Source organism: Lepus europaeus, chromosome 6 (genome assembly GCF_033115175.1).
Source record: "Lepus europaeus isolate LE1 chromosome 6, mLepTim1.pri, whole genome shotgun sequence".
Taxonomy (NCBI): domain Eukaryota; kingdom Metazoa; phylum Chordata; class Mammalia; order Lagomorpha; family Leporidae; genus Lepus; species Lepus europaeus.
In genome coordinates this window covers 102,958,400-102,969,567 of record NC_084832.1, presented here as the reverse complement: position 1 = coordinate 102,969,567, position 11,168 = coordinate 102,958,400, and positions in this window count along the sequence as shown.

Sequence of the window (11,168 nt, the reverse complement as noted above, 5' to 3'; positions counted from 1 at the left end):
CCTCTGAGGATAGACACCTGGTGTTGAACACATAAAATATTGAATAATCTCTACCTCCAATGCCATGTCAGTTCCCAAGAAAATGCTAATGTTGCTTGAAATTTCCTCTTTCCATTCTCTTTAATCTCCTGAAGTCCGTTTATCCATCAAGCCCTGGCTGCATCACAACTAAGCCTGTTTTATAATTATTGATCATTACCATCGCTCTTTCCTATGTTTCACATTCCCATCATGATGTCCTTTATCAAAACCCTTATTATGTGTCTCTTACACTTCGCTTGGTGCTTTGTAGTGATCTCCTTTCAACCTTCCAAGTTCTTCTTAAGTATCAATTCCATTCTCCACAGCAACCACTTATGTATTCAAAATGTGGATTATCAGCATCAGATGCTTTACAAAACCCAACAAGCTTCCATTGCCTATGGAATTTAATGAAGCTGCTTTATTATATATTCTACTCTTAAGTAGTCTAAGTTTATGATTATTTTTTCAGGGGATGTACTCTTTTCTTTAAAGGTTTATTTTATTTATTTGAAACACAGAGTTACAGATAGAGGTAGAGCCAGAGAGAGAGAGGTCTTCCACCTACTAGTTCACTCCCCAAATGGCTGCAGTGGTCAGAACTGAGCTGACCTGAAGCAAGGAGCCAGGAGCTTCTTCCAGTCCTCCCAAGAACTTGGGCCATCTTCTACTGCTTTCCCAGGCCATAGCAGAGAGCAGGATCAGAAGTGGAGCAGCCAGGTCTTGAAGCCACGTCCATTGGGGATGCCAGCACTTCAGGCAGTGGCTTTGCCCTCTACACCACAGCAGCCAGCCCCATCCATGTACATGTAATGCATTCACTTGCTGAGTCCCCAGGAAGCCAGCACCACAATCTCTGCTATAAATCTCACCACCACCTCTGAGTGTTCCCTCCTGCCCTCTTACACTACTATTTTTTATAAATAATAGTAACTTATTATTATTAACTATTATTAACTGAGAGAACAGATGAAAAATTGTGGCATAAATACATGATGGATCATTACCCAACCATGAAAAGAAAGGATGCTTTTTTGTTTTGAAACTCCAAATTTGAGTAGAGTGAATTCTCAGGCCTCTGAGGGTAGATAATTATTACCATTACTGTGTGGCTATGTATGGTGTGTGTGTGTGTGTGTGTGTGTGTGACAAGAACATTACACATAAGGCGTCGTCCCCTCATCAAATATTTCAGTTTCTGGTAGAGTCGTTAACTGCAGGCTCTGCGCTGTGCGGTTGATCTCCAAGATTTACTTATCTTGTAAAACCAGAACCTTGTTCCTGGCTTTGACTTCCACCTCCCCTTTCCACCTCCTCCCAGCAGCTGGTAGCCACCTTTCCACACTTCTGTGTTTGTCTGTATATTTACTTTTTCTGGTGAGATTAGTATTTTATATGCTTTTGTGTTACTGTTCAATATCCTTTTGTTCTATCATGAAGTTCCATTAGTGCCTTCAGGTTTGTTTATCTCTCCCTATTTGTAAAAGACAGATTTTCCAGAGATTTTAATCTTGGTTGGCAGTTTATTTCTAATTTTAACTCATTGACAATACCATTCTACTTTTTCCTGGTCTGCAAGGTTTCTACTGAGAATGACACTGATAGTCCATGAAAATTCCATGATAGGTGACAAGTCATCTTTTATGCTCTTTGAAATTATTCTATGTTTTTGACTTTTAACAACTTAATTGTAATGTAACTCATGCTATACCTCTTGGGTTCCACTAATGTGAATCCTTAGGACCTCATGAATCTGAGTATCCATTTTCTACCCTAGACTTGAGAAATTTTCAGTGGTTACTTCATTAAGAGAACAAACAAACAAACAAAACTCTTGTGCCTCTTTTGCTTGTCGTTCTAGGATTGTCATACTAATACTTACTGGATGTGTTTTGTATTTCTTGTAGATTTCCTGTACTCATTTTTGTTCTTTTTTCTTTTGTTTCTCTGACTAGATAGCTTCAAATGACCTCTTTCTGAGCGCTCTGATTCTTTCTTTGGCTTGATCGTGTCTACTGTATAGTTTCTCAAAGAAATTTTTCACTTCAGTAATTGTGATGCTGTGCTTCATAATTTCTCTATGGGGTGTGTGTGGGGGGGGCTCAATTTATTTCTTGAGTATTTTTAAATATGCTTTTTCCCATTAACTTCTTTTTTTTTTTTTTTTGACAGGCAGACTGGACAGTGAGAGAGAGAGAGACAGAGAGAAAGGTCTTCCTTTACCATTGGTTCACCCTCAAATGGCCGCTGCGGCCGGCGCGCTGTAGCCGGCGCACTGCGCTAATCCGAAGCCTGGAGCCAGGTGCTTCTCCTGGTCTCCCATGCGGGTGCAGGGCCCAAGGACCTGGGCCATCATCCACTGCACTCCCAGGCCATAGCAGAGAGCTGGACTGGAAGAGAAGCAACTGGGACAGAATCTGGCACCCCAACCGGGACTAGAACCCGGTGTGCCAGCAATGCAGGCAGAGGATTAGCCTATTGTGCCATGGTGCTGGCCCCCCTATTTTTTTTTTTTTCTGTATTTGTTCTTTTGTAACTGACCAAGATTCTCTGAGACAATTATTTTAAACTTCATGAATTTTTTCTTTGGGATTACTTTTTTTTTTTTTTTTGAGATTTATTATCTTCCTTTGAAGGTTAGTGCTGCCTTGAGTCTTTTTGAGTCTTGTAGTTTTGTCCTGAGGTCTGAACACTTAAAAAGTCACGATCTCTTTCAGTCTGGCTTCAGCAGGAAATGCTTTTCGTGGTCACTCTGGTACAGATCGGGGTGAGGCACCTGACATTGTCTGAATCCAGCCCTTGTGCCAGGGTCATGGGTGGGTGGGCCTGGTGCTGGGGTCCCTGTGAAGTCCTGGAGTGGGGTTAAATGCAGAGGCTTTGCAGCCTGGGTCTCCAGCTAAGGAACCCAATCAGTGTATTCTTCAGAACAGCTGGGCTAAGGGATATCTCTGGTTGTGCTATTACTATTTTTCATTACCAGTTGTTTCAGAAATCGAACTAAAAAGATGAAATACTGCTCTTAGGAGAGATGAATCCAGCTTGAACCTATTGCTTCAAAAACATTTCTTAAGCTTTCTTCCAGAAGGCAGAATATTGTGTTGTGTCACCCATGCTACAGTCAGTATATAGTGTGGACTGTGGACATAATTCTTGTCGTATTTTCTTCAAGTCTATGTAGCACCACCTTGTCTTCACAGAACATCAGCACTTACGAGAACAAAATACAGAGTAAGTAGGGGAAGGTTGAATATGTTTTAATATTTAGATATAGGAAAATCAATAGATAGACTGACATTTCCAAAGTTATTTAATTTTCAAAAAATAATACATTTCTAAACAACAATCCCCTACTGATGAAATGCTATTTCAACTATGGTAAAGTCTGTACTTTTTTCCATCTATTTTGTGGTAGCATAAATTAAGTCAGTAATAAGTACTGATTACGAATTTGTTGTTCATAAACCTCCTTACATTAAAAATAACTTTATTTAGTTGTAGTGTATGTTTATATTTAGCCAAACTAACATCATTATTATGCTTTGTAAAAATTTCTTAGCTAATTTTAATTTTTTTAAAATTGAATTAAAATATAAGTTTATTTTGATGCAAAAAATTTTAAGACCATTCATAGTCTCCCCAAAACATATGTTTTCATGAACTTCTTGAGGACTTTTGTTTATGAACTTTAGAGCCACAATATTTGCTAATGTGTCATTCCTCAAAGCACTCCAGATGTCTTCTGTTTAAAAAGTAAATACACTATGTTTTGTAGCCTACATGAGCATTTTTCACATTTTTAAATTTTTTTAATAAAAATGTATTTATTTGACAAGAAGAGAGAGAGAGAGAGAGGTCTTTCATCCACTGCTTTACTCACCAAACAGCCACAACAGTCAGGGCTGGAGCCAGGAACTCCATCTGGGTCACCCTGGGTTGTAGGGCGCCAAGTACTTGGAGGCCTTGCCACTGCTTTTTCAGGTACATTAGCAGGAAACTGGATTGGAATAGAGTGGTTGGGACTCTGGTGCTCCAATAATGGATGCTGGCTTCCAAAGCTTAACCTGCTCTTTCACAACACAGACCCCATACCATACAAAGCCATAATCTTCACAACACTCTGATCCCAAGAGATGAGCTTTTGGTTTTAAAACTACCTATTTTTATTATCTATGATTCTATGCTTCCATCTTTCCACCTCTTCATGTAACTATCCTAGTAAGAAAAAATTGTAAATGTGTGTAACATAATTTATTTCCTCTAAAAGGAATAGAATCTTTTTATGAATTTTGATTCCTCATATCCATTACCTCATTGAATCTTATATCCATTACTCACATCATTTCTTCATACTATCATTATCCCATGTCCTTGCTTCATTCTCATCCATTACCTCATTAATATCTATTAATTCTAATTACACATTAATATCTATTAATTCTAATTACTCAGTGTGACTCTTTTTTGATATGAGTTTATTAATTTTACCAGGTCAGAGTGATCTTTAGTTAATATAAGTTGCATCTCAATTATTATTATTGAGGAGTAACATCTTTACATTTTTTAATGAATTGAGGATTTTTATTCTACTTAATACTATTGTACACATTAAGTTTCTATTCACATTTATGCCTTTGTGAAGATTGTTGGTCTTTCCTGATGATCCCTGCATGCTTTTACTACATGTGACTAAACATCACTAGGATTATTTAAATTACAAACATTGCATTTTCTTTTATCTGGCAAAATCAATTTTCAAAGTTTGTCTTCATTTTGCTTTTTAAGAAGTGGAAAGTGGTGAACTTTACTAATAAAAGGCTCTCTGTATGAGGACAATATCACGGTTTTCTTTGTTTTCACTTTGGAGTGCATAGTTTGAGCAATCAGTGTTTAGGATATTCAAGGAGAGGTGCTAATTGATGAACAAATATATGAGCTAAAACCTAAAGAGGAAATATTTTCCAGCATATCTACATTTAGGAGCTCTTGCTTATACTTAGTATTTGAAACACAGGATGTGAATGAAGATACTAAGAAAATGCAGAATAAGACAAGAAGTGTTGAAGGAAGAGGGAATGAGTGGTGTTGAATGATTGAAAGTGCCAATAAAGGAAGGAAAATAAAGTTTCCATTTAGTGAAACAGAGATTGCTTATGACCAAAAGAGATGCAGCTTATGTGGAGTCATGGAGGGAGAAGCCAGGTTATAATTGATTGAATAGTGAGAGTAAAATATAGGAAACAGAAATGAAATGATGACGGAGCTTTGAGAACCTTTCATTTTTGCAAGTAACAAAGAAGGGTGAACTGGGATTTAAGATCAAAAGAGTTTAAAAGTTGAATGTGATTTTACGCTGACAGGAAGGGCATGACTAAGAAAGATGAATATTAATAAGCAAAGAAGAGTGATAAATAGTGTACAATTCATGGGTAGGAGGAGTAGATGGATCCCCAAGAATATTAAATTGGCTTTGTCAAAGGCTGAGAAGAGCACCCCCTTCTTTCAAAACAGAAGATAAGAAGCAAGCACACATGGGCAGGAGGATGAGACTGAAGCGTGACAGACAACCTGGTGATTATTTCTCTGTGGTGTATGTCATCTTCTGATATGGGACAGCCAGAGATGAGATACGAGCTGAGGAAGTATGATGAAACTGATTTCACAGGGTGTGAAAGAGTGGTTACCTGGAAGATATAAAAGACTCCTAGCGATGTCAAAACAAGTTCTCATTAGTGACTACTAATCTATATGGCAGTAAATCTGACTTATTCTATAAGCAGTTGAGTTCTTAGGCATTGGAAGAGAAAACAGAAAATTTCATGTAAGATTATAATCATGCTGAACAACTAGGGCCAAATGATCAAAGGACTTGGGTGGACTGGCAGAAGTGGTTTGCAATAACATATGAAATTAACCATCCAGGAGAAAGGTGAAGAAAGACACAGACTGATAGATTTGAAAAAAGTAGAGATGGATACAGGGATGAAGATGATAATGAAATCATTGCATTTTATGTTAGATAATAAAAATATTCCAGCATTAAAATGCAACGAGTAAGCTCCAAATGTGATGGTGTCCACAAGGGAAGGGAAACTTTAATAGGACATTTTTGAGATAAATCATTTGAGCTTTACAACAAAGATCAAGATATTATTATGTTCTATTATGCTGTGTTATTATAATATTCATATTATGAGTTTCATATAAGGGTTCTTCATAAAGTTCATAAAAAGTAATATGGGGGAGCCAAGATGGCAGAATAGTGAGGGTGTGCACTGATAGTCCAGGAAAAGATAGTTTAATAAAAGTGGAGTTACTGCAGTCTCAGGGAAAGGCTTGGGAAAAAAATTGCAGAGGAAACTCTTCCAGATCTAGTGGATGTGACATGGAGGACCTACGGGGAGAGCAAGGTCGCCCATCACGCAGAAGCCCAGCCGCAGAGTCTGTACACCAGTGCTGGAAGGGGAGGTGAGACAAAAACCTCAGTAACCCGAGACATTGGTGGGGAAATGGCAGAAAGAGCCTAGAAATGAGGCTTGAAGCCCTGCTAGAGAAATTTCACCAGGCTGACTGGAGGAGAGAAAAAAATAAATAAATAAGGGGAACCAGCATGGACACAAGCCTCTCTCTCCACTCAACTTACAAAGCTGAGCAAGACAAAGAGCAGGCACCATTTTGGACATATGTAAAGCGGTGCCAGCCATCAGCTGAGCAGAAAAACCTGACTCTGGTGGGGAGAAATAACAGGAAGTAGGGACCTAGTGAAAGTGTGGAGCTAATGAACTGAGACTGTGAAAATCTGAGGGTGGGGGAGAGAACTCACAGAGTACACAAACTTGGTAACCTTGGCAACCCGGTGGGAGACTGCAGAGAAATTTGAAACCACACTGAGGGCTACATAGACCCTTTGTGTGGTCCTTGGGGTAGAGCAGACAAATACCCACAGGGGCAGATTTTGTACATTGACTACCCTCAATTCTGCTCAGCTGTGCAGAGTTACTTCCCAACTGAGTCAAAAAGAGAGAGAGAGAGAGAGAGAGAGAGAGTAAGAGAGAGAGAGAGAAAACAACCTGGGTGAGTCACCTTTGGCACACCCTTAACCCTGAAGAACCAAACAGAGCTCTCTGGCCACACCCATCACAGCCTCTAAGGATCCATCAAAAGCAGACAGTCCACTTAATCTAGAGTCATAGTATAATGAGAAAACCACTACAGTGAAGAAACCAAAGAATATCTCCACAATGCCAAACAACAAACATGGCAACCAAGGAAACAAGAACAAGGAAGACACTATGACGCCCCCAAATTGAATAAGACACCCCAATTCAAGATTATGAAGATGATGAGATAGAAGAAATGCAAGAAACGGATTTCAAAAAATTGATAAGGACATTAAGAAGTTCTCAAAAACAAATTCTTGAACTACAGAAATTCTTACTGGACAGGATAGAAAATCTCTCTCGTGAAAATGAAATATTAAGGAGGAATCAAAATGAAATGAAGCAACTAGTAAAACATGAAACTGTGATAGTGAAGAGAAATCATAATGAAATGAAGAATTCAATAGATCAAATGACAAACACATTAGAGAGCCTTAAAAATAGAATGAGTGAAGCAGAAGAGCAAATATTGGACTTAGAAGACAGAGAACAGGAAAGTATACAGTCAAACCAAAGAAAAGAACAGGAAATTAGAAATCTAAAAAATATTGTCAGGAATCTACAGGATACTATTAAAAAACCTAACATTCGGGTTCTAGGAGTTCCTGAAGGCATGGAGAGGGAGAAAGGATTAGAAGGCCTTTTTAATGAGATACTAGCAGAAAATTTCCCAGGTTTGGAGGACAGAGACATCCTAGTACAGGAAGCTCATAGAACCCCTGGTAAACATGACCAAAAGAGATCCTCACCACGACATGTTGTAATCAAACTCACCACAGTGAAACATAAAGAAAAGACTCTAAAATGTGCAAGAGAGAAACATCAGATTACTCTCAGAGGAATTCCAATTAGACTCACAGCAGACTTCTCATCAGAAACCCTACAAGCTAGAAAGGAATGGCGAGACATAATGCAAGTGCTAAGAGAGAAAAACTGCCAGCCCAGAAAATTATATCCTGCAAAGCTCTCATTTGTGAATGAAGGTGAAATAAAGAAATGTGACTTGATCAGCCCTTGCCCTGACTGTTGATGAACAATTTAATACGTTATCCCTTTTAGTATTTTTTTTGGTTGTTCTACTGAATACTATTGGTTGAATTCTGTAATTAATACACAGTTATTCTTAAGTGTTGTAACTTAACTGAAAAGTGATCACTGTTAAACATATGAGTGGGAATAAGAGAGGGAACAGATGTACAATTTGGGACATGCTCAATCGGACTTGCCACAAATGGTAGAGTTAGAAACATACCAGGGGATTCCAATTCAATCTCATCAAGGTTGCATGTACCAATGCCATCTCACTAGTCCAAGTGATCAATTTCAGTTCACAAATGGTCACACTGATAGGTCTAAGAGTCAAAGGGATCACACAAACAAGACTAGTGTCTGCTAATACTAACGGATAGAATCAAAAAGGAAGAGAACAATCCAACATGGGAAGCGGGATACACAGCAGACTCATAGAATGGCGAATGTCCTAAACAGCACTTTGGCCTCAGAATCAGCCCTTAAAGCATGCAGATCTGGCTGAAAAGTGAATGAGAATATATCAGGCGTGGAAAGCCAAGACACTGCGGGAAAAAAAATGACCTAAATGAAAGATCTCCGCGAGTGAGATCCCAGTGGAAAGAACAGGTCATCAAAGAAGGAGGTACCTTTTTCTGAAGGGAGGAGAGAACTTCCACTTTGACTATGACCTTGTCTAAATATGATCAGAGTCGGTGAATTCAAAAGGCTTCCATAGCCTTGGCAACTCATGACAAGCGCCTAGGGTGATAACTGATGCCATAAACAAGAGTGTCAATTTGTTAAGTCAACAACAGGAGTCACTGTGCACTTACTCCTCATTTAGGATCTCTGGCCTTAATGAGCTGTACATTGCGATTTAATTCTATAACTAGTACTCAAACAGTATTTTACACTTTGTGTTTCTCTGTGGGTGCAAACTGTTGAAATCTTTGCTTAATATATACTAAATTGATCTTCTGTATATAAAGAGAATTGAAAATGAATCTTGATGTGAATGGAAGGGGAGAGGGAGTGGGAGAGGGGAGGGTTGTGGGTGGGAGGGAAGTTATGGGGGGAGGAAGCCATTGTAATCCATAAGCTGTACTTTGGAAATTTATATTCATTAAATAAAAGTTTTTTAAAAAAAAGTAATATGGGTTCGATGTACTAGTACAACAGGTTAGACTACCTGTTGGAACAATTGTATCACACATTAGAGCGCCTGGTCTGCAGTCTCACCTCTGCTTCTAATCCCACTTCCTGCTAATGTACATCCTGGGAGGTGGTAGACTCAGTTGTTTGGATCCCTGACATGCATGTAGGAGACTAGGACAGAGTTTCTGATTCCTGGCTTTAAGCTGGCACATCCCTGGCTGTTCCAGGAATTAGGGAAAGAACCAGTACATGGAAGAAATATATTCTCTCTCTCTCTCTCTCTCTCTCTCTCTCTCTTTCTTTGGTCTTCGGTTGCTCTGCTTTCAAACAAGCAAAAAAAAGAAAAAGAAAAAGAAAAAGAAAGAAAGAGAGATGTTTATTTTGGCAGATTTAGAAATTCATGCATAGCTTTTTGTTAATATGCATTTCCATGACTTTTGAGACCAAATGTACAGACTTCAATAAGACATTTTTGATAAGAAATATTTAATGATTTTGACAAAGGGCTGTCTCATGGCAGTGGTTGCCTGAGGCACAGAAGATATTTGGAGGGGAGGAGAAGGCAAAGAGCTGTGTGCCCCAGATGTAAGAGGATCATGCATAGGGATGCTGATGTGTAAGTAGATTGAGGTTCATGATCATGATCATGCATGAAATATGAGAATGCCTAGGAAGATACAAGCAAAGTGAAAAGAAGAAAACGAACTTTAATGGGACTCCTAAAGATGGAATAGGTTTGAAAAGAATGATCTGAATACTATTGTTCTGAATCACCAGGTGCTAATTAACAAGTCATACCTGGAAATTTATGCTAAGGTACTATTTTCATTCCACAAATTTGTGAACACTGTATATACCATACTATATTATATTGTGATACAATTTAAGCAAGATACAATGAGTTTTGACATTCACTACCACTGATCAATAATAATTATGATTCAACTGACAAAGTTAAAATAATTTCTAGTCTAACAAATCACATGCCTTTCTTTGCTTTCTGTTATACTGTTGTTTCCTGTAACTTCTGATGTTTCATGCAATTTGGTTCTTTTTTCTTTTTTTTGCAAGATTGATAAAAATATATAATTACACAGGAAAAGAATATGCTACGAAATAAGATGGTTACAAGTAGGGATAGGATGGCTTCACTTTTGAAAAACAAATAAAAAATATGATGGTATATTCAAAAATCTATATGGCTATATACCAAAATATCAACAGATTTTACTTCTGTTCAGTGATCGGATATTTTTATTTATTTATTTGACAGGTAGAGTTACAATGAGAGAGACAGAGAGAAAAGTCTTCCTTCCATTGGTTCACTCCCAAAATGGCCGCTACTGCCGGAGCTACACTGATCCGAAGCCAGGAGCCAGGTGCTTCCTTCTGGTCTCCCATGCGGGTGCAGGGCCCAAGGACTTGGGCCATCCTCCACTGCACTCCCAGGCCACAGCAGAGAGTTGGACTGGAAGAAGAGCAACCAGGACAGAATCCGTTGCCCTGACTGGGACTAGAACCCGGTGTGCCAGCACCACAGGCGGAGGATTAGCCTAGTGAGCTGCGGACACTGGCCTTCAGAATTGTTTTTGTTAACATCATGGCATATGGGATATTTGTGTGGGATGGATATAGGATGTTCAAGGTTGAGACTGATGATCTTACAGACAAGTTGTGGATTTTTCCATTTATGACTTACAACAGATCCTGTTTGAAGAAGCAGAATGGGGATTCTCCTCAGTTTAGAGTTCATTTCATGGTGGGTTGGATGTTGGTTAATCCTTCCGACTCTGCAGAGTACTTGGGAGGCAGGACCAAGTGTCA